General features: G+C 36.8%; 1 pseudogene; it reads right to left on the bottom strand.

Moving 5' to 3' along the window:
* Nucleotides 1-6970: 6970 nt before the first annotated feature.
* The window catches only part of LOC119260716 (anaphase-promoting complex subunit 13-like), a 54214-nt pseudogene continuing 34679 nt past the window's right edge, over nt 6971-26505 (bottom strand).

The raw sequence follows: 26505 nt of genomic DNA on the forward strand, positions 1-26505 counted from the left end.
GGAATTTATCTTCATTTTAACTTTAATCCATTTTATATCTCCTGCCTCATCTTTGATCCACAAGGTTCAGCATGTTTTGTTTTGTTTTGTTTTGTTTTAATCTGTAGCGCCTACACTGTGGGTGTGGGGAAAGGGCATTTCCTGTCTCCTGTTTATAAGGATATATAACATGGCTGTCTTAAAAAGGTTATATATACATACACACATATATACAAACATATACATAAACACACATATATAAATGCATGTGTGTGATTAACCAAAAATCACCTTAGCCATTAGATTGAAAAACTGCTATGTAAGTAACACTTGTTCCATATTAAGTAGCAAATTCACCTGGGACTTAAAAACACTGATTTTGTCATTTACACTATCTTCAAGGTGATAGTGTAAATGAAGAAGCCCATGCATTTCAACACTACTTCTTACAGAAATGGAAGCAAACACTTACCAACTTTGCCATAAAAACCATGAAACTACCTTTGCAATGACAGCGTTCGACTCCTATATAGAACTGCAATAGTTTAAAGAAGCTTTACACAACCAGGGGCATTTTCTATGTTTTGTATTACAAACACATAACCTAAGATCTATCAGCTTTTCCAGGTCTGAAATATATATATATAATTGAATTCAAAAAATAAATATACATACTCAAATAATGTCTACAAAAATGTATGTCAGTGCTACTCAACTCATACACAAATATGAAAAAATCTAAATCTCTAGAGTGAAAGAAATAATTTATTCATTTAAAATAATCTTAAAATTTTACATAAAAAATAAGTTTAATGTTAGGCATTCAAATGGGTGCATTAGAACTACAATCTGATATATTAAGGAATGGAGTCTGCCAGAGCAAGCATATCTGGGATGTATGCTATTTTTACTATAGATCTTCACTCACATATCAGCAACTAAGTAATGAAAGACTGAAAAACTGAGAATTTTGTAAGACAACAGCAAGAAAAAAAAAACTGTATTTGAACTAGATATAAACTAGGTATTTGTTTCTTACAGATATTAAATCAGATGAATTGGGATTTCCCTAAAATGTTACCCATTAGAAAGAAAATCCCAGGAGCCTTGGGTCTTATTATAATTGATTTTATTCTTATTTCTGAAAGCAGCATCAGTAGACAACTATGCCCCAAGAGAAGTAAATATGGTTCATACTCTCCCAAAGTTATCAGAGTGATCAATATATATGTGATAGCTTTTTTTTATTTTTTTCACCAACAAATTTAAACATGCCAAAGATAAACAATAACAGAGATGCTCGGGCAATGTTTCCCTACAGCAGTAATTGTTTCATATTTGTTTAACAACTTGGAGTGTCTAACAATGACCCGTAAATTTCTTATCTGAGAAAAATCAGAGCAGAGAATTCTCAGTAGAATGTCATGGGCTTTTAAGGATCAGACTTATATAAACTACCTTATATCAAACCACCACATCCTATTACAGCTCCACACCTTGTTGAAGACCCAATATAAACCAGGACTTGAAATCAAGCACCCCAGTGTTACAAGCCAGCCTGTTTTTTTCACAATAACAATTCCGTGGAGAGAAACTGCTCTCACTTTCTAACAGGTTTGAGACACTGAAATGTGACTGCTTCTCTTCAGTAATTTTCCATCAAATGTGCAAGATACATCTTGACAGTGAAATACATTTCTCATTTATCTCTTCAGCAAGGAGAAACCATTCCTTCTATATAACAGGGCATTCATTTTACTCAAATAAAGCTAGGGTTGATCTCTGTGGTTTTGTTTCATTTTCCAAATATTTGCCCTTAAAAAATTGATTTCTTGGCCATAGGTAAATTCCTTTTTAACATGTTGTATGTATCTAAGAATAATAAGCTGACCTGCCATTGTTATGACATGCTCTTTGAGTTACATTAATATATATACTCATACACTGTACCACACAGTTAAACTTAGAGATCAGCACACTTAGTGATTACTCATCTAGTCCTGAGAATACAAGTTGCATTAATACACAATTAAAGTCAAGAGCTGATAACATGGATTAATAAATCTATATAAAAAAAGGCCAGCTGATGACTGAAAATTTTTAATGAAAGTATTTCCAGCACAGAAATGGAAATTAATAAGTTTGAAAGTTTATGTCATGATGATGAATTATATCACAAAGTTTAAAACTGTAGTGACCTCCTTCCTAACCAAGAATATTGTGAATATTGTGAATGGGAGTCCATCCCAGTGATGAATCAATCAAAACTAGGAATGAAGTTCATTCTGAGCTGCAAATTCTGGTACAGGAATTTGTCTTTGTCAAACAATCAGTACTTCTATTTTCCCAACTGTTAATACCTTGCTCTAGCACAACAGTAGGTTGGATGACAGAATCTAAAAAATACATTTAATCTTTAAGGTTTCCACGCAGTAAGCTTCAGTTAACTATAAATGATACTAATAGCCTTAAATGTTTCAAAATTTCCTGGGTAAGGGGTGGAAAGTATATATAAGTTTTATCTAAGTTTACATATAAATGAAGAATTTAGATTTTATCATATCCAGGATAAATCTCACTACTTAGAACCAAGCAAAAAGCAGCCCCCTTTGAAAGAATGAAAGTTCATAATTGTTCTGTTTATTACAATGAAATGATAATACTTTCAAACTGCTAAATTTACTTAAATTCTCTGTGCTTCAAGTTCCTTGTCATAAAATGGAGCAGGATTAAAGGTTAGTAGTTATAAAGAATTTTGTACAGTGCATTCTGAGATAGTATAGGTTCTCAAAAACATTAACTTTAAAGCCCACAATAATCATACAAGATTAACAAAACACTTCTAATAACTATTTGACAATTCTTCTTCAATAACATAAAGTGTATATTTATATTCCAGAGAAAGTTTTTGTTCATTGGGTGTCAATTTTATGTAACTGAACACTTCCAGAGGTTTAGAAAAAGTGTTATCTAAGTAGATTAAAATTATATTTTTCCCAGGGCCTCCCTGGTGGCTCAAGGGGTTGAGACATAGCACTATGAAGCTCTCCACAGCCACTGCAGCACAAGTTCAATCCACAGCCAGGGAGGTGACCCACATGGTGCAGCAGACCTCTCCTGTCTCACCCGCTGCTCTCCTCAGCAGTGTATTTCAGTCAATCTGCCTGTTCTGCTCCCCACTCTGTCTCTAGTGAATAGTCTCATCCCTGCATTTCTGGCCTGCACCCCAGCTCTTATAGGCATAAATAAATATTTAAAAAATTCTATTTCTCCCCTAGTAACTTATTTATACTTTTCATCTGGTTAGATTAAAAAAACAACAACAACAACAACAAAGAAATTAATAAAAGTCTTCATTTTTACCAGAATTTCCAAATTCACCATGGCATAGTGAAAAAGATTTTAGAAACAAAGATAATTGTGTTCAAATCCTAGTTTTGCATTATATACATGTTCAGTCACTTAGGATGTTGGAGCTTTAGTTTCCTCCTCTGTCAAGCTGCGGTCACACTGTTTTGTCAAGTGGAAAGGACTAAATAAAAATTGTGTGTGAAATTATGTCTATTTAAAATTATATATACACAAATATATGTAAGTAATTATGACAATATATCTCATAACAAACTTATTTTTAATTAACAATTTATGATTAATGATGACTGGATTAATAAACATTTCTAGATTGCACTTAAATTATTGATCAGTATGCAGTGTCTCCCATGTCCATCTATATAAGGCATGATACCTAAATCTGAACTTTTGTTCCTTAAGGCTTCTTATCTATTAAAGTATACTTAAAATGTAAGGGATCAGGGAAAAAAAAACTAACTATAATAAAGTAAAAATCAAAATCAACAGGCAACTATAAATCAGAGACACACTACAGTGGGGGGGAGGGAGTAGGATCAAAACAAGGGTGGGAAGAACACAAGGGACCATGGTGATAGTTCACACGTGAATGGGTGGTGGGAATTTCACGGGGACTATAAGCAAAATGAAAATGCATGCATTGTACAAAAATGAAAAAAATGATGTAAAAATATATAAAATAATTTAAAATAAATATTTTTTTTAAAAATGTGTATACAATAAGATGGCATTTCTGCTTCTCTCCTAAATCCCAAATGTTGTAAAAGAAGATTTTTAAATAAAAAAATAGCTACAAAGAGTCTTAATTCTCAGGACAACTCTTTAGAAGTGCCAAATTAACAGGGGTTTTTATTCTTTTTTATGGGCATTATGCAGATTAGAGTTCAATTTTTTTTTTTTTTTCCTAAGCAGTGCCCTCACTTGCACTGGATTTTTTTTTCTCTTAGCAAATAAAAAAAAGGGTATAAATATAAGTACAGTATTATCTACCTGGCTTTGTTACAGTTAAGAAAATGTCTTTGTTTTCAAAAAAGGGTCACAATTCTCAAGTAAGAAGATGGGCTTAATAACTCTTGGACCTTGTACACACACCCATGCAGAGTCAACACCGGGAAATGGCCAGCAATTTTTTTTCCCCCACACTGCCTGTGCCTTCTATCCAGCTGTTCATTTCCTGTGGTTTGGTTCTCTGTGCGTAGGACATTCAGACCCCCAGATCCTCTTCACATGCCACTATCCCTGTCATTAAGTTCTTAAAGTGTCCCCTCCTCCGAGAGGTTCACCTTGATTTATTCCACCTAGGTTACCACCTGACTCCAACCCATTTCAATTTTTGTCCCATCATCTACTATTTTCTTTTAGCAGTTATTGCGTTATTAAGGTAATCACTTGCATATTTAGCTTGGATTCTTGGCCTGGCATGTTCACCACTATGCTAACAACTAAAATACTACCTGGTCTATAAAAAGTACTCACTAATTAATTATTAACTGAAAGGATGAATCCTGCTGCTATTACATAGAGTGGAAAGGTTAAGTATTTTCAAAATCATATCACCTATCTATAAATTCTTCATCAACATCTGATTCCACCTGAGAAAAGAAAGTAAACATTGTTTAAAAATGAACAATGATGGGAAAAAGAAAAAAAAAAGATCTGAGTTCACAAACAGTATTTGCTTGAAAAGAACACAAGTCTAATTTGATACTATAATTGGCCCAATCCACCTCAAGTCTTAAGTGAAAGTAAAGGGAGCAACTTATTCAGAAAGATAATAGTAAAAATGATTTTCTGTTAGAATCAAAAATACCATACATAGTCTCATAAAATGGAAGCCTGAAAGAATAACATCAGACAATAAATATATATTTGAAAAAAGCTGAGATTTCTTTACTTAAGAAAAATAAAATTGCATGCCAACCTATTCTTAGATGGTGAAAGTAGACAATACTGTGATCCCGTAGTTCTCAGTGAGTGTGTGATGCAGAGCTGTACCATATAGACGCCTTCTAAATTGATTTCTAAAAGAAAGAATTTTGACACGAAAGTAGAGTTTGCACATTAGCAACTTCCCTACACAGAAAATTAGCTTCCTATTCATTATGTATCCAAATAACCATAAAATGCTTCAATATTTCTGTGGTTATTTCTAAGTTGTGCATCTGTTGGTGCTCCCCTATATGTACCTAAAGTACTGCTTGCAAACATTTCCTGAGAACACAGAATTCTGGGCAATGTCCAGAATTAGTCCCCAGTCTTCTCACATTTTTATCATCTTGCTTTTCTAATTTTCCAACCACCATTAGTTGCTAGAACTTGCCTTGAGCTATCTTTTCATTTGCAATCTGCACTGTCTTTGGACATCATTTTATTTCCTCATATTTAGTATCCTGGTTCTTTCCCACAGCACAGATGCTCCCAGTTTTTCACACACTGGAGGAGAAAAAGAGCTCATACTTCTTCAATAAGCATCAAAAGAACACTATATCTCACATAGTGGGTTTTGAGTATCAGCTACACTATACTGCATTCTTTATTTTTATTTATGGTAGTTTTAATAATTCTCAGTTAACCTGAGAATTTCCTTTTGTGAAGATATTCTGCTTTGTTTTATCTTTTCCTTTTGACATTTTTAATTTTTGTGTGTGTAGAAGAACTGGGGTGTGGCCAGAAGATGCGGCAGGTAAGAGGATTAACCAGAGACAGAGTGGGGAGCAGAACAGGTGGATTTACTGAATACACTGCTAAAGGGAGCAGCGGGCAAAACAGGAGAGGTCTGATGCACATGTGGGTTAGCTCACTGGCCAGGCATCGAACTCAGGGTGCAGTGGTGGGCCTTCTGGTAGAAGTGCTGAGACTTAGCCTCTAAGCCACCAGAGAGGCCCTGCTTTGTTTTATCTTAAATCCCACATTGCCAGCTCTTTGAGGACACCAATCATGTTTAACTCTGTTTGGAAAACCTTTTGCAACATTTAACACATAGCACTTTTTAAAATAGCAGTCCAATGAATTGAATTGAATTAAATTCTGAACCAATGGGAGCTTTTGAAAATTTTAATGTCAAGTTCTAATTTTTAAGATTCGTATTTTTATACGTCTCTTTTGTTTTGATTAGCTTTTAACTCATTTAATAATTGCTGCTTAACTAGAAAAATCAAGCTTGGACATAAATATATGCAAAGCAGCATAACAAATGTTTCACACAATTTGATCCTCGTGTACATGTTAAAAATCAGGAAGATTAGAAAAGAAAATGGGCCTAATTACAGATCTGCTTCCTGAAATAGAATCCCAACTGATTTGGACAGATATCTCTGATAAAGAACTGTTGATAGAAGTATAGGAAATTATAAATGAAGGAGCTCAGGAAATGACAATACCTTACAGAGAAATTGTGAAAAGCAAATGAGAAATGAGACCATACAGAAAGGGTATCATAGACTGAAACATTCTGTAAAATGTTAATGACAGTTCTCATCACATCATTACTTTCAGCAGGTATTCTCATACAACCACTTGGAGAGAAAATTATGTTTTTTTGTTTTCTTTTTTGAGGAGAGTGATTTCAATCTTTCCATGTTTTCAGTTTTTCTCTGAGGAATCAGAAATATAAGCCAGGGAATCTTCCTGCAGAGTATGGATAGAAGAAATATACTTCTTAACCAAGACAACTAATTCCAAGAGATAAAAGCCCATGAATGTGTTTTGCAAAATACCAATTCTTACACAAATGTATAACCACTGGCTCCACGGTGTTTCAGTTACATATGCAGAAGCTTTGAGAAAGAAATCCTGTCACTAGATAAAAACTAGTATTCCATCTAACCAAAAATCTTTTCCAGAGGTACCATAGCAAGTTATAAGTTAAAGTTAGATGTAACTGTCATGTAACTTTTTAATATAGAAATATATCCCAAGTTTGAAAATATCTTGGGGAATATTACGGAAATCCCAGTAGTCAGTGAATGGTCTATCTAAATATCCATTACGTCTACAGATTTTATACATACATACTTAGGCTGTTTCTCAGAGTGGTGTACATGAGGAATTAACAATTCTCCTCTTGGCTTCCTCTTTCTTTGTTTTTTCCTCTTACATCTTCAATCACCTATATCCCAGGAAACATAGGTAGTATGCTAAACTCTGATATTAAAGCAAATTAGAGTTAAGGGCAAATGTTTAATCAATCATATTCAAATATAAGCTAATGAATGAATTTTAGACTCAAAGAGCCAAATATTTTGCATTCCTGAGAAATATCAATCATTTTCTCATTCTACTATTTCTACATTGCACTTTGTTGTCACAAACTAAGTAGGTATACATTTTTTAGTGGTGATCTATCACTAAAAGATCTGAATTAGGAGACAGAAAGAAAATATTTGTATCCATGTTAAAAAAAGAAAAAAAAAAAAAAAAGAACTCTATCAGTGAAAAAGGAGCCAGGTGTCAGTTCCCTGTGGGGAGATTGTGTTGCTGTAGGTATGGTAAGGCTGTCTGTCCACTTCATTTCTTGTTCTTAACAGGTTCTCTCTGTGACCATGTACTGTTCAGGTTCAGTAAGCTCATTCAGTGGTGTTACAACATACTCATAAGGCAGCTTGTCTTCTTACCAAGCATCATCAATAAAATCTAACATCCTTCCATCTATCTGTGCTTCATTGTCCATTCTCCTGCAGTTTTGATCTTGTCAGATCACCACCCAGTGCTGCACACATCTGGAAAGAAAGTTTCTGAGTTCAGTCTTCAGGAATATACAATATCTGAGATAGACCATATTTTAAAATATCCCTCATATCTTCAGTTCCTCACTCTAATCTGTTTTCATTTTTCACTTTTTTTTTTAACTCAGTTCAACTTTTAAAAATCACCACTCTGGATAAGTAAAGTGAATTTGTAGAAAAAAATGAGAAAAAATCCAACAGAGAGGTTATATAATGTGGAGGAGAAGCTCTCGACCCATCAAGGGTACCTGAGAGAAACCTGCATTTAATTGCAGTTTGAAGTACCTGAGAATTGGCTGTCACAAGATAGAAAAAAAGAAACTGAGGAATAGGCTCCTGACCAGTCTGCTACATGGGCTGTGAAGTCTACTGTCACACAGGCTCCATCTCCATGGAACAGATCCAGGAGCTGACTATGATCAGGGTCACTCTTTGCTTATTAGGTTTCCATTGTCACCATTAGATGAACATCTTTTTCAGCCATAGAGATAAACACAAATGGAAGTTGATTGCTCATCTATAAATGAATAAATGAATAACTAAATAGTCACAACTTGCTATGATTTATAAAATCCCCCTCTTTAAATCTTCCTTCAATTTTAAATACATTCGATTGTTTCTAACATGGTGATTTGTTCTTATCCATTTTGAAAATTCATAAAAAGTGGACAGGACATAAACATCTATTAGAGTATCTAAATTGTAGACTAATAAGTGGTGTTGCTAAGACTCAAGCCACCAGAAAATATTAACTAGGATCATTTACAACTTGATATGAAAAGTATAAAAATGTTAATAAAATTCAAATTATAACTGGTTGCTTTACTTTAATATGAAACATCACCAGATTCTATTTGGCCTCATGCCATTATTCTTAATTAATACTCTTAGGTTTCATAACACGGGTTTAAAAACAATGGTAAATCATTATGCTACAGACAGTGATTTCTGAATTAATTTCTAAGCACCAGCAGCAAATCTGCTATTATGAGCCACATTTAGATCATAAATTATTCTGTGGGCCCTGTTGCCTGTTGCCAAATAAATGTGAAGTTACTAATATATGTGATCATGGCAATTTAGCAAAATAATATTTAGAGCACAAAGAGCAAAATCATCAACTCCTCTTGGTCAGGACCCTCTTGTGGCTGAAAATGATGATAAAAAATCTGGCAAAATAGTCCCTGAACCACATTTGTTGAAAATCTGCTTCATCTTCAGCAGACACCTGAGAAGAAACTAGTTAACAGCTTGACAGATTCAAGACAGGGACAAGCAACTTTCCTTGGCAGTATTTTAAATTGCTACAAGGGAGGGTGAATCGGTGAAACTAGGGTCAACGGGGGAGAAAAAGGAATAATTGCTTGTTAGAAAAGAAGAGGAATGCAATAGAGAATGCTAAAAGATAATGTTCTATATCTAAAATATATACTTTCAAAATAAACCATTTTTGAATTTATATACATTAAGAGATTAATTTTTAAAGTGAAAGTTGGCTTCTAGGAAGATATGTGCCTAGAAACCAAAAGAAAACATTATATTTTTTAAATGATATTAAACCAAAGGTATCTATTTAAAAATTAGCTTAACCCATAACTCTTAAGATACTGCAAGAGTTTTAGGAGGGTCATAGAAAGCAGGAATTTTCTGAATATCAATCTGATGTGAAAAATAGCCATGCCTAAATGAGACATGTACGGCAACTCTGTAGCGCAGTTTGCAAGTTTTTTAGTCAAGAACCAGATAACAAATGTTTTAGGTTTTGCTGGCCATAAAATCTCTGTCACAGTTACTAAATTCTGACACTGGTAAGGCAAAACTGTTGAGACAATATGTAAACATCTGGGCATGGTTGTGTTCTTATTAAATTCATTTATAAAAAAAAATTAGAATGGCTAATACCAGAGCATTGACAACCCAAAATGCTAGTGAAGATGTGGAGCAACAGGAACAGAGACTCTCATTCATTGATGCTAGGAATGCAAACTGGTGCAGCCAATTTGAAAGATAGTTTAGCAGTTTCTTATAAAATTAAACAAACTCTTATCAGAGGATCCAGCAATCACACTCCTTGCTGTTTACTAAAAAAAAGTTTAAAAGTAATATTTACACAAAAACCCACACGTGGAATGTTTATAGCAGCTTTCTTCATAATTGCCAAAACTTGAAAGCAACCAAGATGTCCTTCAGTAAGTGAATGGAAAAATAAACTGTGACATACTGGAAAACAGAATATTATTCACCACTAAAAAAGAAATGAGCTAGCAAGCCATGAAAAGGCATTGAAGAACCTTAACTGTGTATTACTAAGTGAAGGAAAGCAATTTGAAAAGGCTAAAAACTGTTTGATTCCAACTACATCACATCCTGCTAACTCCTAGAGGTCCCAATTTGAGGTACAGAGATAAGTGAACACTGGAAACCCAAGGAGAAAGTAGACACTGAGAACCAGCCCCTGTTAGGCCTGTAAGAAGACTCACTTGTCCTGGGATTCAGCACCCACCATAATTTAAAAAAAAAAAACAACAACAGCCCTAGATATCACTATTGCAGCACTGGCCTGGAAGGGAAGGAATAGTAGGAAATAACCCATGGTTGGAATCATCAGCAGGCACCATCTTGGCAATCTCTAAAAATTTTGCCAATAAAAGCACAGGTGGGCACCATTTTGGAAACCTCTCTCCAGGTTATCAGGGTTAATCCCTGAAGAAAGCTCTACCCATTATAAGGAAGGAGCCAAGCTAGCTAGGGAAGAGGAGAGCAAAAGAGTCCAGGGTCCATCACGGGAACACAAATAGGCCAGGCCCCTGCTATCTACCATCTATTTGCTAGCAAGCAAGCCAGCCAGCAAGTATGCCAGGATCTCCAAAACATAGTCAACTATCCAGCAGACTTTACACATAGCTGAGATCCTTGATAGCCCAAAGGCTATCAGATTTCCCCCCTGGGTCCTCTGGCCTCAGTGTACTTCATCAGACTACAGCACAGCAATGGCTCTTGGCCCACATGCCTGCAAAGCCTTCTGTGCTCCTAAGTTCTGCCATGCCCACAAGGTCTACAGTGAGGTTCCTGGTTCCCTTGCACCAGGGTCTCAATTGAGCATCCCAAGCCACACTCATAATGCCAGTTGCACTCAAGGCACACTTTTCTACCCTACCCACACTTACAAAGCCCCTGCCAGCAGGATCTACAGATATACTTACTGTAGATACTACCCTAGCAGATCAGTTATCACAATGCACTTCCTGAATCCTAGCTAGATCACTGAAGGCCACACCTTCAGCAGTTAGCTATATTCTTGATACTGTAGGCTGCTGTTGGTACTGTACACTACTGCTGGTCCAGTGAACACCAACATGGCAGGCAGCTTAGACATAACATCCCATGTCTTACAGCAAATACAGCAGCCATACATGGCTGGACCCACAGCACAACCCACTGAGCAGGACTTAGTCCAGGGCTGAGTCAGGGCTTCCTGACATACCAGATAGTGGCTACAACCCTAAAGGGGAAATACCTTGACAACTAACTTAGGGATCCAGGAAGACAATCCTTTGGGATAATGTAACATTGCCAGCATAACATTGCCAGCATAACACTAAACCCTCAGTGCTAAAAAGGTAGTAGCATTGCCTAAAACATAAAATTAAACACACATGCATACATACACACACACACACACACACAAATGGGGAAACAGAAGAAAATGCCCCAAATACAAGATAATAAACCTCTGGGACAAAAACAAAAAAAAAGCCCCCAAATAAACAAACTGCTGAAAAAGAATTCATATTAATGGTTATAAAGATGCTCAATGATCTCAGGAGAAATATGAAAGAACTACAAAAATGAAAGACAATTCAAAAAGTCATGGAGATGAAGTATACAGAAATAGATATAAAAGATAAAACAGAGGGGTCCAACAGTATACTGGAAAAAACAAAAGCACAAATAACTGAGTTGGAAGACAAAGCAATAGAAATCATCCAGACAGAACAGCAAAATGAAAAAGAATTTTTAAAAAAGAAGATATACTAAGATGTGGGATAACATCAAGAGGAACAATATTTGCATTATAGGGATATTACAAGAAGAATAAGAAGAGAGAAAGATGGTCAGCAAATGTTATTGAGGAATTAATCACTGAAAACTTCCCTAATCTAGAGAAAAAGGCATACATACAGGTACAAGAAACCCACAAAGTTCCAAACAATAGGAACCTAGGGGCCTCCCTGGTGGCACAGGCATTATGTCTCAGTGCTATCAAGCTATCGCCAGCCACTGCAGCATGAGTTTGATTCCCAGCCAGGGAGCTAACACAAATGGCACACAAACCTCTCCTGTTTTGCTTGCTGCCACCCTCAGCAGTATATTTCAGTAGATCCACCTGTTCTGCTCCCCACTCTCTCTGGTGAATCTTCATCCCACCCCCCACCTCTAGTCTACACCCCTTCTTGTATGCATAAATAAATAAAAATAAAGCTTTAAAATAAATAAATAAAAGGATCTCAAAGAGACCTACACCACGAAACATGTAATTAAAACAAAAAAATAAATAAATAAAGACCTGGGCCTCCCTGGTGGCACAGCGGTTGAGCGCTGGGTTGCCAGGTTCCCCGCAGCCTCTGCAGCGCTGGTAGATCGCTGGTCGCCGGCGAGGGGCCCACATGCGCGCAGACCTCTCCAGCCGCCTGCTGCTCCCCTCAGCAGTGCACTTGGGTCCTTCTGCCTATTCTGCTCCCTGCTCTGGCTCTCGTGAATTCTCTCACCCTCCCGTGCTTCTGACTGTACCCAGTGCTTGTATAAATAAATAAATAAATCTTTAAAAATAAATAAATAAAATAAAGATAAAAAAATTAAAAGTAAATAAAGACCTAAAGTCATCAAGAGAACAGTAGTGTATACCATACAAGGAAAACCCCATAAGACTATCAATGGGCTTCACAGAAGTTTCAAAACCTTGTAGGACATAAGAGAGTGGCATGGCATACTCCAAGTGCTGAAAGAAAAAAATAACTTAAAAATAATTTATATCCAATAAGACTGTCATTCAGATTTGAAAGAGATATCAAGAGCTTTCCAGACAAGAAAAGTTTGCATCTAAAAGAACTAACAAAAATAAGAGCAAATTAAGCCCCAAGTCTGTGGAAGGAGAGAAATAATAAAAGTCACAGCAAAAATAAAATAGAAAGCAATACTAAAAAAAATCAATGAAACCGATAGTTTTTTAAAAAAATAAAAACTGGGAAATTGCAGGATGACTTATTAAGAAAAAAAGAGAAGACAAAGTCAGAAATGTAAGAAGAGACATAATATGGATGCAAAAGGTCATAAGAGACTTTGTGAACATATTTATGCCAACAACGTGGACAACTTAAAGGAAATGAATAAATTCTTGAATTGTGTGATGTACCACCACTGAAGAAACAGAAAAGCTGACGGACCTGTCACAAGAAATTGAACAGTAATCAAAAACAAATGTCCGCACCAGATGGTTTCAATGTTGAGTTCTATATTCAAAGAAGCTCTAATACACATCTTTCTCAAATGCTTTCAAAATATTGAAAAGCAGGTTATCTTTTTTAATTAGATGAGCATAATGCTGTTACCAAAAAAAAAAGGTCAGTATAAAAAAGGGAAATTATATACCAATTTCTCCAATGAATATAGAAGCAAAAATCCTGAACAAAATCTTAGCAAGCTGAATTGAGCAATACATTAAAAAGATCAGACACCAGAGGGTAGATCAACATGGTGGCGAGGAAACACTGCAAATAAGATCTCCCATTAAAAAAAAAAAGTTAATAGGAGGAAAAGCGGCAGGTCCCAGTGAGAACTGGGACATGGAAGATAAACGGGCGACTCCAGCAAACTACCCGAAGAAGAAAGTTGCCATAAAAGAGGACTAGAAGGGAGGAAAGCTCAGAACCCTGCTACCTTCCCCCACCCACAAAGTCGGCACTCTCTGACCAACAGAAAGGAGGAAAAAACAAAAAAACTAAAACAACCAACAAGAACAAACTACACATCAAGTGGGACTGTGAGTGGAAAGGAACTATTTCAGCCACCACACCCCGTGAACTGGAGCTGTGGAGAACCCTGCAGGATTCCCCGCAGAGGGGAGCCAACAGCCCCAGGTGCCATTAGAGAAAAACAAAGACTCCCGGAGACCTACACACAGCCCCCGGGCCAGCTGGTAAACTTGCGTGGAAAAGCGGCATGCTTGCCCAGGTCCCCGCGCCTGCGACCTAGGCTTGCAGGGAGAAGCACGGGAGCCCTCACTGAGGTGAATGTCCCTCACTGAGTAATCAGAAACCAGGCGCCCGGACACAGGAGCAGGGTGCAAAAGGCGCCATTTCTGCGGACACTGTACTGGGCTACAGCCCACATCCTGGACCTGAGGGCTTTGGAGCTGAGACCCGGGGCATGAAATTCGGGGCGTGGGATCCCCATGAAAGTGGGGCACAAGGCAGACACAGCACCCCACAGTCGTTGAGGCTTTCCCCACCACTCCCACTCTGTTCCCCTGCCCCACAGGGTAAGAAAAACAACTCCCCAAGGACACTAGGAGAGATCTCTGGTGCCACCTAGCAACCAGAAAAAAATCACCAACACCCCATAGAATAGGGACCTTTGTTCAGTAAAGACTGCTTGAAACAAGCAGAAGGATCCCAGAGGAGTCAGAGGTGAGCTGGGAAGTTCGCCCAAGGCAGGCCCCTTCTGACCAGCAGTCTGAGCCCAGAGGGGGAGCCAGCACCCACAGCCGGGCAGACCAGGTGCTCGGAAGTGTGTGCCTGTCTCCGAATCGCCATTTTAGAACAGGGACCGTTCTTCAATAAAGGCTGCTTGAAACCGGCAGAAGGCTCCTGCAGGAGCCAGAGGTGAGCTGGGAAGTTCGCCCACTCCAGGCCCTATCTGGCCAGCAGTCCAAGCCCAGAGAGGGAGCACCCAGAAGGAGAGCAGACACCCAGGGCCGGGGCAGACCGGGCGCATGGAAGAGTGTGCCTGTATACAAATCGCCATTTTTAGAATAGGGACCTTTCTTCAGTAAAGACTACTTGAAATGCAGAAAGGTCCCAGAGGAGTCAGAGGTGAGCTGGGAAGTTTGCCCAGGCCAGGCCCCTTCTGACCAGCAGTCTGAGCCCAGAGGGGGAGCGGGCACCCACGGCTGGGGCAGATCCAGCATGCGGGAGAGTGGCCCTGTCTCCAAAGCGCCATTTTAGAACAGGGACCTTTCTTCAATAAAGACTGCTTGAATCTGGCAGAAGGCTCCCCATGGAGCCAGAGGGAGAAGTTTCCCTGCGCAGTCAGAGGTGAGCTGAAGGCCCCCACAAGCCCAGTCCCACCTGGCAGGAAGTCGGAGCCCAGAGGAGGATTTGGAACTCAGAGTGCAATCCAGCTGCCCCACCTTCACGGAAGTCTGTGGGACTTCAAGACGCACATTTGTAACTAAACACAGAAGGAGGAGAGATTCTGTGACAGTGACCATTAACATACTCAAAGTACCACTGCCTCACTAGACTTCTGGCATAACAGTTTTTGACTCGTTTGGATTGCCAGTTTCTGAAACTCCCAAAAGAACACACCAAAAAGATGCCAGCCAGTACCAGTGGCACAGTGTCCCAATGCATAAGGCAAATTAGAAGACAGGCAGCAGGAAAAGAAAAACTACAAGCAAAGTAACAATGCCTCAGAAAAAAGGCACACCGCAAAAAAAAAAAAAAAAAAAAAAAGAACTTCTGAGCCTTGCAGAAAAATAATTTAAAATTGCTGTGATGAAAAAAATGATGGAAGTCATTAAGGAAAACAACACTCAGAAGAATGAAATTGAGTCCCTAAAGAGGGAAGTACAAGAAATGCAGGAAATCAAAGAATTAATGGAGGCACTAAAGAACTCTGGGAAAAGCAATGAAAGCAGAATAGATGAAATGGAAGAACGAATAAGTACTCTTGAAGACACAGAAATAAAAAGAACCAAAACAGAAAAGGAAAGAGAAGTACGAAGGAAAAAGACTGAAGAAAGACTTTGGGAACTATCTGACTCCATGAGGAAAGGAAATATAAGAGTTATAGGAATACCAGAAGGAGAGGAGAGAGATGTAGGAACAGAGAAAATATTCAAAGAGATAATTGAAGAGAACTTCCCAAATGTGAAGAAGGAGCTGAAAATTGATATACAAGAAGCAAGAACACCAAACTTCCATGACGAAAGGAAAAATACAGCAAGACACATAATACTAAAGCTCTCAAGAATCCAAGACAAGGAAAAAATAATGAAACTGACAAGAGGGAAGAAACAGATAACATTCAAAGGAAAACCAATCAGATTGACATCAGACTTCTCCAAAGAAACACTACGGGCAAGGAGAGAGTGGAGGACATAGTCAACAGACTCTGAGAAAACAGATGCCAACCAAGAATACTCTTTCCTGAAAAGATCTCCTTCCTCTATGAAGAAAGAATAAGGACCTTCCCAGACAAACAAACTCTGGAATTTCATTACGACTAAACCCCCACTCCAAAAAATACTACAAGGAGTCCTAAAGCCAGAACCTCAGAGGGATGAATAACAATGAAAGAAGGCCAAAAAATAAAAATAAGAAAAAACAAATTCTAAAGGAATAAATAAATAAAATCAAAGGAAAGACAAACACAATGGCAAATACAGATGCTAACATATCAATATTAACTCTAAATGTAAATGGACTAAACTCTTCAATTAAAAGACACAGAGTCGCAGGCTGGATTAAGAAACAAAACCCAACCTGTTGCTGTCTCCAGGAAACACATTTAGCTACAAAAGATAAAAATAGGCTCAAAGTCAAAGGATGGAAAACAATCCTACAAGCAAATGGACCAAAAAAGAAAGCAGGAACAGCTATGCTTATATCAGATAAAACAGATTTCAAACTCAAAAAGGTAAAAAGAGACCCCAACGGTCACTACATTATGATCAAGGGGACAATACTTCAAGAAAAAATAACACTCATTAACATATATTCACCAAACGAAGGAGCACCAAAATATATCAGACAACTATTATCATCTTCGAAAACAGACATCAGAGAAAACACATACGTAGTGGGAGACTTCAACACACCACTATCAACAATGGATAGATCAATGAGACAAAAAATAAGTAAAGACAATAAAGCTCTAAATAAGGATCTAGAGCACTTGGGCTTAACAGACATCTATAGAACACTAAACCCAAAAAAATCTGAGTACACATTTTTCTCAAGTGCACATGAATCATTTTCCAGGATCAATCACATACTGGGACCCAAGACAAACATCAACAGATACACTAAGACTGATATCATACCAACCATCTTTTCTGACCATGAAGGCATCAAACTAGAAATAAACCATAAAAAGAAGGCAAGGAAATCTCCTACCTCATAGAGATTGAAAACCACACTACTGGAAGAACACTTGACTAATGAGGAGATCAAAGAAGAAATTAAAAAATTCATTGAATTGAATGACAAGGTGGACACCAATTTCCTAAATGTATGGGATGCAGCAAAAGCAGTAATTAGAGGAAAATATATAGCAATAGAGGCTCACATCAAGAAACAAGAAAGAACTCAAAGAAACAACCAAATCTCATATTTCAAAGATCTAGAAAAAGAACACCAAAAAACCACAAAACCAGTAGAAGAAAAGAAATAATAAAAACCAAAGCAGAAATAAATGAAATTAAAACTAAAAAAACAATCCAAAAGATCAATGAAACCAAGAGCTGGTTCTTTGAAAAAAATAAATAAAATAGACAAAACCCTAGCCATGCTTACAAAAGAAAAAAGGGAGAAAGCACAAATAAACAGGATCATAAATGAAAGAGGAGAAATCACAATGGACACAGCAGAAATCAAAAGAATAATCATAAACTACTATGAACAGTTATATGGAAACAAGTTCAACAATCTAGAGGAGATGGACAAATTCCTACAACTCTACAATCACCCAAAGCTAGATAAAGAAGAAATAGAACACCTAAACAGACCAATTACAAGCAGCGAAATTAAAATGGTAATCAAAAACCTCCCCAAAAACAAAAGCCCAGGACCTGATAGATTTACAAATGAATTCTACCAAACGTTCAGAAACGAATTAGTGCCTATCCTTCACAAACTCTTCCAAAAAATTGAGAAGGAAGGGATAATACAAAACACGTTCTATGAAGCCAACATTACACTAATACCAAAACCGAACAAGGACAACACACAAAAAAGAAAACTACAGGCCAATCTCCCTAATGAACACTGATGCAAAAATCCTCAATAAAATGTTTGCTATCAGAATCCAACAATGTATCCATAAGATAATTCACCACGACCAAGTAGGATTCATTCCAGGAACACAAGGATGGTTCAACATACGAAAATCAATCAACGTTATCCAACACATCAACAAAAAGATATATAAAAACCATATGATAATATCCACAAATGCTGAGAAAGCTTTCGACAAAGTGCAACACCCATTCATGATAAAAGCCCTTGAAATTCTTGGGATACAAGGAACATACCTCAACATCTTAAAGGCCATATATGACAAGCCAACAGCCAGTATCATTCTCAATGGCGAAAAGCTGAAAGCAATTCCATTAAGATCTGGAACAAGACAAGGATGTCCACTCTCACCACTGCTTTTCAATATAATACTGGAAGTCCTAGCCAGAGCAATAAGACAAGAGAAAGACATACAAGGAATCCAGATAGGAAAAGAAGAAGTCAAACTATCACTATTTGCAGATGATATGATAATATACATAGAGAACCCCAAAAACTCCACAGAAAAACTAATTCAACTCATCAGTCAGTTCACTAAAGTGGCAGGATACAAAATCAACACACAAAAATCAGTAGCCTTCCTATACACAAACAATAAATCTGAAGAAGAAGAAATCAAAAAAATCATCCCTTTTATTATCAAAACAAAAAAAAATCAAATACTTGGGAATAAATCTAACAAAAGAGGTAAATGACCTATACAAGAAAACTATAAAACACTGTTAAAAGAAATAGAAGACACAAAGAAATGGAAAGACACCCCCTGCTCATGGATTGGAAGAATAAACATTATTAAAATGGCCATCCTACCAAAAGCAATATACAGATTCAATGCTATTCCAATCAAAATTTCAATGTCATTCTTCAAAGAAATAGAACAATTATTGATGAAGTTCATACCAAATCACCAAAAACCCTAAATAGCCAAAGCTCTTCTGAAAAAAAAAGAAGGGAATGGAGGCATCACACTCCCCGATTTCAAACTATACTACAAAGCCATAATCATCAAAACTGCATGGTATTGGAACAAGAACAGACACATAGACCAATGGAATCAAATAGAAAATCCAGAAATAAACCCACAGATTTATGGTCAACTAATATTTGACAAAGGAGCAAAAAATATGCATTGGAGCCAAGAAAGTCTGTTCAATAAATGGTGCTGGGAAAACTGGGTCGCTACATGCAAAAGAATGAAGCTTGACTACTACCTAACACCATGCACAAAAACCAACTCAAAATGGATTAAAGAACTAGACATAAGACCTGAAACCATAAAATACATAGAAGGAAATATAGGTGAAACACTACATGATATGCACATCAAAGACATCTTTACAGACACATCACCCAAAGCAGTGACAGTGAAGGCAAAGATAAACAGCTGGGACTACATCAAATTAAAGAGCTTCTGCACAAAGAGACAATAACCAAAACAAAGAGAAACTCCACCGACTGGGAGAACATTTTTGCACACAACACTAATGATAAAGGACTGATCACAAAAATCTACAAAGAGCTGATGAGACTCAACAAAAACAAAGAAAATAATCCAGTCAAAAAGTGGGCAGAAGAACTAAAAAGAAGCTTCTCTGAAGAGGAAATTCAAATGGCCAACAGGCATATGAAAAAATGTTCAACATCACTTGTAATCAGGGAAATGCAAATCAAAACTACAATGAGATACCATCTTACACCAGTGAGAATGGCACATATTAAAAAAACTAGCAACAGCAAATGTTGGCGAGGTTGTGGAGAAAAAGGAACTCTGCTGCACTGATGCTGGGAGTGCAAACTGGTCCAACCATTATGGAGAGCTGTGTGGAGATTTCTTGACCTACTAAATATAGAGCTTCCATATGATCCAGCAATTCCACTCCTAGGTATTTACCCAAAGGACACAGAAACATCAATTGCAAAGAGCACCTGCACCCCTATGTTTGTAGCAGCACTATTTACAATAGCTAAGCTTTGGAAACAAACCAAATGCCCAAAAATAGATGACTGGATCAAGAAGATGTGGTACATATACACCATGGAAATTACTCAGCATTCAAAAAAGATAAACACATGCAATTTGCAGCAACATGGATGACGCTGGAAGTGATCATGCTCAGCGAAATAAGCCAGAAAGAAAAAGAAAAATACCGGATGGTTTCACTCATAGCAGGAATCTAGAAAACTTAAATAAGGGACCAGGAAAAAGAATAAATATAAGAAAGAAAATACCAAAATCAACAAACAACTATGAACCAGAGACACTCTTTGGGGGGTGGGGGATGGGGAAAGGAGGGCTTGGGGTCAAAATAAGGGGGTTGTAATCATATGGGGAATATAAAAATAAAAAAATGAGAAATAAAGCGAAATATTTGGCAAAAAAAAAAGATCAGACACCATGACCAATTCAGACTTATCCAAGGGTTGCCTGAATGTTTCAACAATCCAAAATGTGATTTATCAAATTAACAAAATGAGAGAAAACAATCATATAATCATCTCAATGCAGAGATGTATTAGCTAAAATTCAGCTATGATAAAAATTCTCAAAAAAATGGATAGAGAAGGAACATACCTAAAAATAACATACCTAAAAATAAAAATATGGTATATTACCATACCCAACATCATAATAAACAGAGAAAACTCAACAAAAAGACAAGACTATCCATCCCCATTACTATTATTTAACATAGTATTGGAAGTCCTGATAGGAGAAATAAGGCAGAAAAAAGAATAAAAGTTATTCGGATTATAAAAGAACAAGCAGGACTGTCACTATGTGCAGATGACATGATAGAAGAAAACCCTAATGTTTCCAGCAAAAAGCTACTAGCGACTATAAATGACTGCAGTATAGTTAGGGGCTACAGAAATCTAGATAGATATATAATGATACACAGATAGATAAATCGATCGATAGATAGATAGATAGATAGATAGATTGACAGATAGATAGATATAGGTAGATATAACATGTTGTGTTTCTATACACAACTAGCAAAAATAGAATCAAAACAATACCATTCACTGTAACAGCAGAGAGAATAAAGTACCTGGGAATTAATTTAGCCAATTAAGTGAAGGATCTGTACACTGAAACTGATAAAATGTTATTGGGAGAAAATTTTTGCACACAACACTAATGATAAAGGACTGATCACAAAAATCTACAAAGAGCTGATGAGACTCAACAAAAAAAAGTAAATAACCCAGTCAAAAAATGGACAGAAAAACTAAAAAGAAACTTCTCCAAAGAGGAACTGCAAATGGTCAACAGGCATATGAAAAAAAATGTTCAACATCACTTGTAATCAGGGAAATGTAAATCAAAACTACAAGATACCATGTAACACTAGTGAGAATTGCACATATTAAAAAAACTAGCAACAAATGTTGGCGAGGTTGTGGAGAAAAAAGAACTCTCCTGCACTGCTGGTGGGAGTGCAAACTGGTCCAACCACTATGGAGAGCTGTGTGGAGATTCCTCTCTCTGCTAAAGATGGAACTTCATATGATTCAGCAATTCCACTCCTAGGTATTTACCCAAAGGACACAGAAATATTAATTCCAAAGGGCACCTGCACCCCTATGTTTATAGCAGCACTATTTACAATAGCTAAGATATGGAAACAACCCAAATGCCCTAAAATGGATCACTGGATCAAGAAGACGCGGTGAATATACACATGGAATATTACTCAGAAATCAAAAAGATAAACTCACGCAATTTGCAGCAACATGGATGGAGCTGGAAGAGATCATGCTCAGTGAAATAAGCCAGAAAGAAAAAGAAAAATACCGGATGGTGTCACCCACAGCAGGAATTTAAAAAATCTAAATAAGGAACCAGGAAAAAGACTAATTATAATAAAGTAAAAATCAAAATCAACAAGCAACTATAAACCAGAGACACACTACGGGGCGGGGAGAGAGTAGGATCAAAACAAGGGGGGGGTGGGAATTGTATGGGGGACTATAACCAAGATGAAAATGCATACATTGTGCAAAAATGAAGAATGATATAAAAAAATAAAAAATTAAATTAAAATATATATTTATATATATTAAAAAAAGAAAGAAGTTGAAAACAAAGAAGATGAAAAGACATTTTACACTCATGGATCAGAAGACTCAGTATTGTCAAAGTGATCATTCTACCTGAAGCAATATACAAGGCAAATGTAATCCCTATTAAGATCCCAATGGCATTTGTCATAGAATGTGGAGAAAAGGGAACGCTTATATACTGCTTGTGGGAAAGCAGACTGGTCCAGCCCTTACAGGAAGCAGTATATAGCTTCCTCAAAGTACTAAAAATGGATCTGCCATGGACCCTGTAACCCATTCATAGGCATATACCCCCAAAATCCAAAACACTAATTCAAAAGGAGACTTACACTTCCAGATTTATTGCAGCACTATTTACAAAAGCCAATCTATGGAAACAACCTACATGCTCCAAAACATGAACAGATCAAGAATCTATAGCATATGTACACAAAGGAATATTACCAACAATTACAAAAGATAAACTTATGCGATTTGTGGCAACAAGGATGGAGCTGGATGGTATAATACTCATTGAAGTACGTCAGAAGGAGAAATATCAATATTGGAAGGGGCAACTAATATGTGAAGTGTAGAGAAACCAAACTAAGGGTTAGATAAAGACAAGCTGAAAAACCCTTGAAAGCTGACAACAGAATTGAAGTATCCAGAGGAAGGAGGGGATGAGGGAAGTGAAGAACAAAGAGGGAAGGAGCACATGGGACTTTGATGGTGGTTCCACCAAGGTGGTAATAATTGATGGGGTTTCCTAACATTATCTCAATTAAAAATTAATTTAAAAACTAAAAAATAACAATCCACTCTGAAAACATAAATCTTTCCCTCACAAACTTAAGGGGAAATTTAAATCATGTTCATATTATTACCAAGATATTATTAAATAAATTTAACACATTAAACAAGTTATTGTTTTAGTTAATATTCTCAATTTATTTTAAAAGTATAATCAATGTATACTCTGACATATTGACTATAATCTGTGAGAGAATGAAAGGAGTCAAAGATGACTCCAGGTTGGGGCCTTAAGCAAGTAAATGGATTTACCATTAACTGATGGGAGAGACTGAGCAAAGCAAATTTGGAGGATAAAAGAAGAAATCTATTTCTTTTAAGATTTATTTATTTATGCATACAACAACTGGGGTACAGGCCAGAGGTACGGGGGTGGGGGGAGAGTGAGAAGACTCACCAGAGACAGAGTGGGGAACAGAACAGGTGGATTGACTGAAGTGCATTGCTGAGGGGAACAGTGGGCACGTCAGGAGAGGTCTGACGTAACTCCCTGGCCAGGGATTGAACTCGTGCTGCAGTAGCTGTGGATAGCTTCATAGGTTGTGTCTTAACCCCTTGGGCCATCAAGGGGGCCCAGAAATCTATTTTTGGACATGAAAATTTGAAACATCTATTAGACATCTAAGTGGAGCTGTCAAATAATCATCTGAATATATGATTCTGGACTCAAGGAAGAGGTCTGGGCTAAAAATATAAATTTGGCTATTCTCAACACATGAATGAGATTTAAGCCATGAGACAGATGAGATCACCAACACTGTAAGGAGAGAGAGAGAGAGAAGAGTTCCAAGTTCTGAGCTTTGGGTTTAAGTAAAATAAGACAAACCAAAAAATAGGAGAGACAGAAAATGCAGCAGTAATGTACAAAGAAATCCAGGAGAGTGTGATGTAGTGGGAGCTACGAAAAGAGTTTTTAAGAAAAAGGAATTATCGACTGTATAAGTGCTGCTAATAGGTCAAGTGAGATGAGGATTGAGAATTGGATTTAGCAGCCTGAGGGGCTTTGTTGACCTCGATGAGAGTAATTTTGATGGGATATGGAATGGCAAAAGCCTGAAGAGTGACTATAAGAAAGATATACAGAGAGGAATTGAGAACTGGAGGCACAGATAACTCTTTCAAGGACTTTTGTTATAAAGAAGTGAAGCAACTGGGCTGGAAAAAAAAGTTTTGTTAAGAGATAAATTTTTATTTTAAGATGAGTGAATACTACGTTGTTTCCAATATGTATCAATGATAAACTGCTTAAGACCCAAAATCACAGATATACTCCAATTTACACTTTTTTTTTAAGATGCTAGTGACAGTGGCATAATTCTCAGTTCTATTTGTGGTCAAAAATATAATTGTTTTGGTTCACCTCCAAAGATTAACATAGAAAAATGTTTAATCAACACTGATAACAATTTATTCCTTTTAAATGTATTCTACCAATGTTTCCCAGTTCAACTTAAAGTTAGCACAATTATCACTTTGGGAAAATATGAAAGGTATACTTATCTTTCTGTCCCCTCCTATCAAAATATAATATGCGCTAGTGCCTTTCCCTTTTAATTTGAATCATCAAATAGTTTCTCTCCTCTAGTCCTTTTGTTAAAGTGCAAGATGTATCTTCTAAAATTAGAAGAAATAATACATGTCTTCACATGAATCTGACTCTAAAATCTCAGGTCACCTTCAAACATGACATCACTCTAACCAACAGCAGCTCTACCAGCAGACTTAAGACAATAAAATATCAACTGCTTTTTAGAAGAAAGATGCTCCTTTTAAAAAAATGCCTAGCTATTGCACAGGTTTCCACCCTTAAAAAGAATTCATAGGCCAACAATGCAATGCAAAGTTGACAAGTTTCCACCAAATATCACATGTCAAAAGCTCTCAAGAACAGCTATTAGTAGCTCCAAGCAAGGTTTAATACTCTGAGTCATCTGTTGGGTATATCAAAGCAAAGTAATTTAGAAGCTGGAAATACACAATGCAAATTTTAAAATATTCCTTTAAATTAACACTAAACACATAAAATAACTGCTTTGGTAAGAAATGGCCCATAGGTGCTATTTGATTTTTTTTATTGTTGCAAGTAAAATTAATTGAAACAGAATAGGGAGTAATTCAGTACCTTTAATTGATCAAACATTTAATCATGTTAATATTCCAAGCTCTGTGCTAGAAATACAAAGATGAAAAAAGACTTTTTTTTCCCCCTTTGAAGAGTTCACATTCAATCAGGACAGAATGGAATTTAAACAATAAAATAAAATGTGAAAATTTTACAACTAGGTATGAAAGTATATAGGTACATAGAGTGATTAATTCCACTAATGACAATGGAAAAAACTAAAGAAGAGAATTAATATTTGAAAGATAAAATTTTCTTTCTAGAACTTGGAGAGAGTTGAGGAAGCCAGAAAGACAGAGCAAACAATGTAGACAGGTACGTCTTAATCATTCAGGTTGCTCTGACAAAAACATCATACTCTAGAGGCCTCCAAAAGTAAACATTTATTTCTCACAGATTTGAGCATGGGAAGTTCAAGATCAGGTGGCAGCAGATTTAGTGTCTGGTGAAGATGTACTTCCTGGTGCTCAGAACAAACAGTATGTCCTCAGATGGCCAAGGAGCAGAGTTCTCATGAGGGTTCCAACCTTCTAAGCTAATCACCTCCCAAAGGCCTTACTTTAAAATACCATCATACAGGTGATAAGATTTAACATATGAGTTTTGGGTAGACAAACATACAGTCTAGAGCAAGGAGTAACAGTAAGAACAAAGGCAGGTAAATATTACGTGCAAGATTGATGAGAACTTTGGAGAAGAACAAGAAAGTAAGAAAAATTAAAATTTTCTATGAAAAAGTATGAGGAACAATGGAGATGAAAATTGGGGGTTGAGAGGTAGTATCAGCACTATGATCCTGTCCAATACATTCTCTCATCAATGGTGAGAGATCCCAAAATAAGAGCCATGAACAATCACCAAAGCAAAGTCCTCTTAAGTCTTTCTTTAGTCTTTAAGTTTCCCTGGTATTGCAATGCTTGGAATTTAGCTAGATCAAAGGATTCCATTACAGGAAAAGGTGGCAATGTCTAAAGTTCTTTTTGAGACTATCTCATAACAGCCCAAATTCCCCCTCTGCCCAGTCAGCTTCCACTACTTCTCTCCCACAGGTATTGATCCCAATATCCTTCATACATGCTAATCTCTGCTCACAGTTTGCAACCCTGGGAACCCAATCTCCAACCTCTATCTTTAAGCACAGTAGGATCCAGGT

The sequence above is a fragment of the Talpa occidentalis genome, unplaced genomic scaffold (genome assembly GCF_014898055.3).
Source record: "Talpa occidentalis isolate TD23 unplaced genomic scaffold, MPIMG_talOcc4v2.1 talOcc4.6, whole genome shotgun sequence".
NCBI lineage: Eukaryota > Metazoa > Chordata > Mammalia > Eulipotyphla > Talpidae > Talpa > Talpa occidentalis.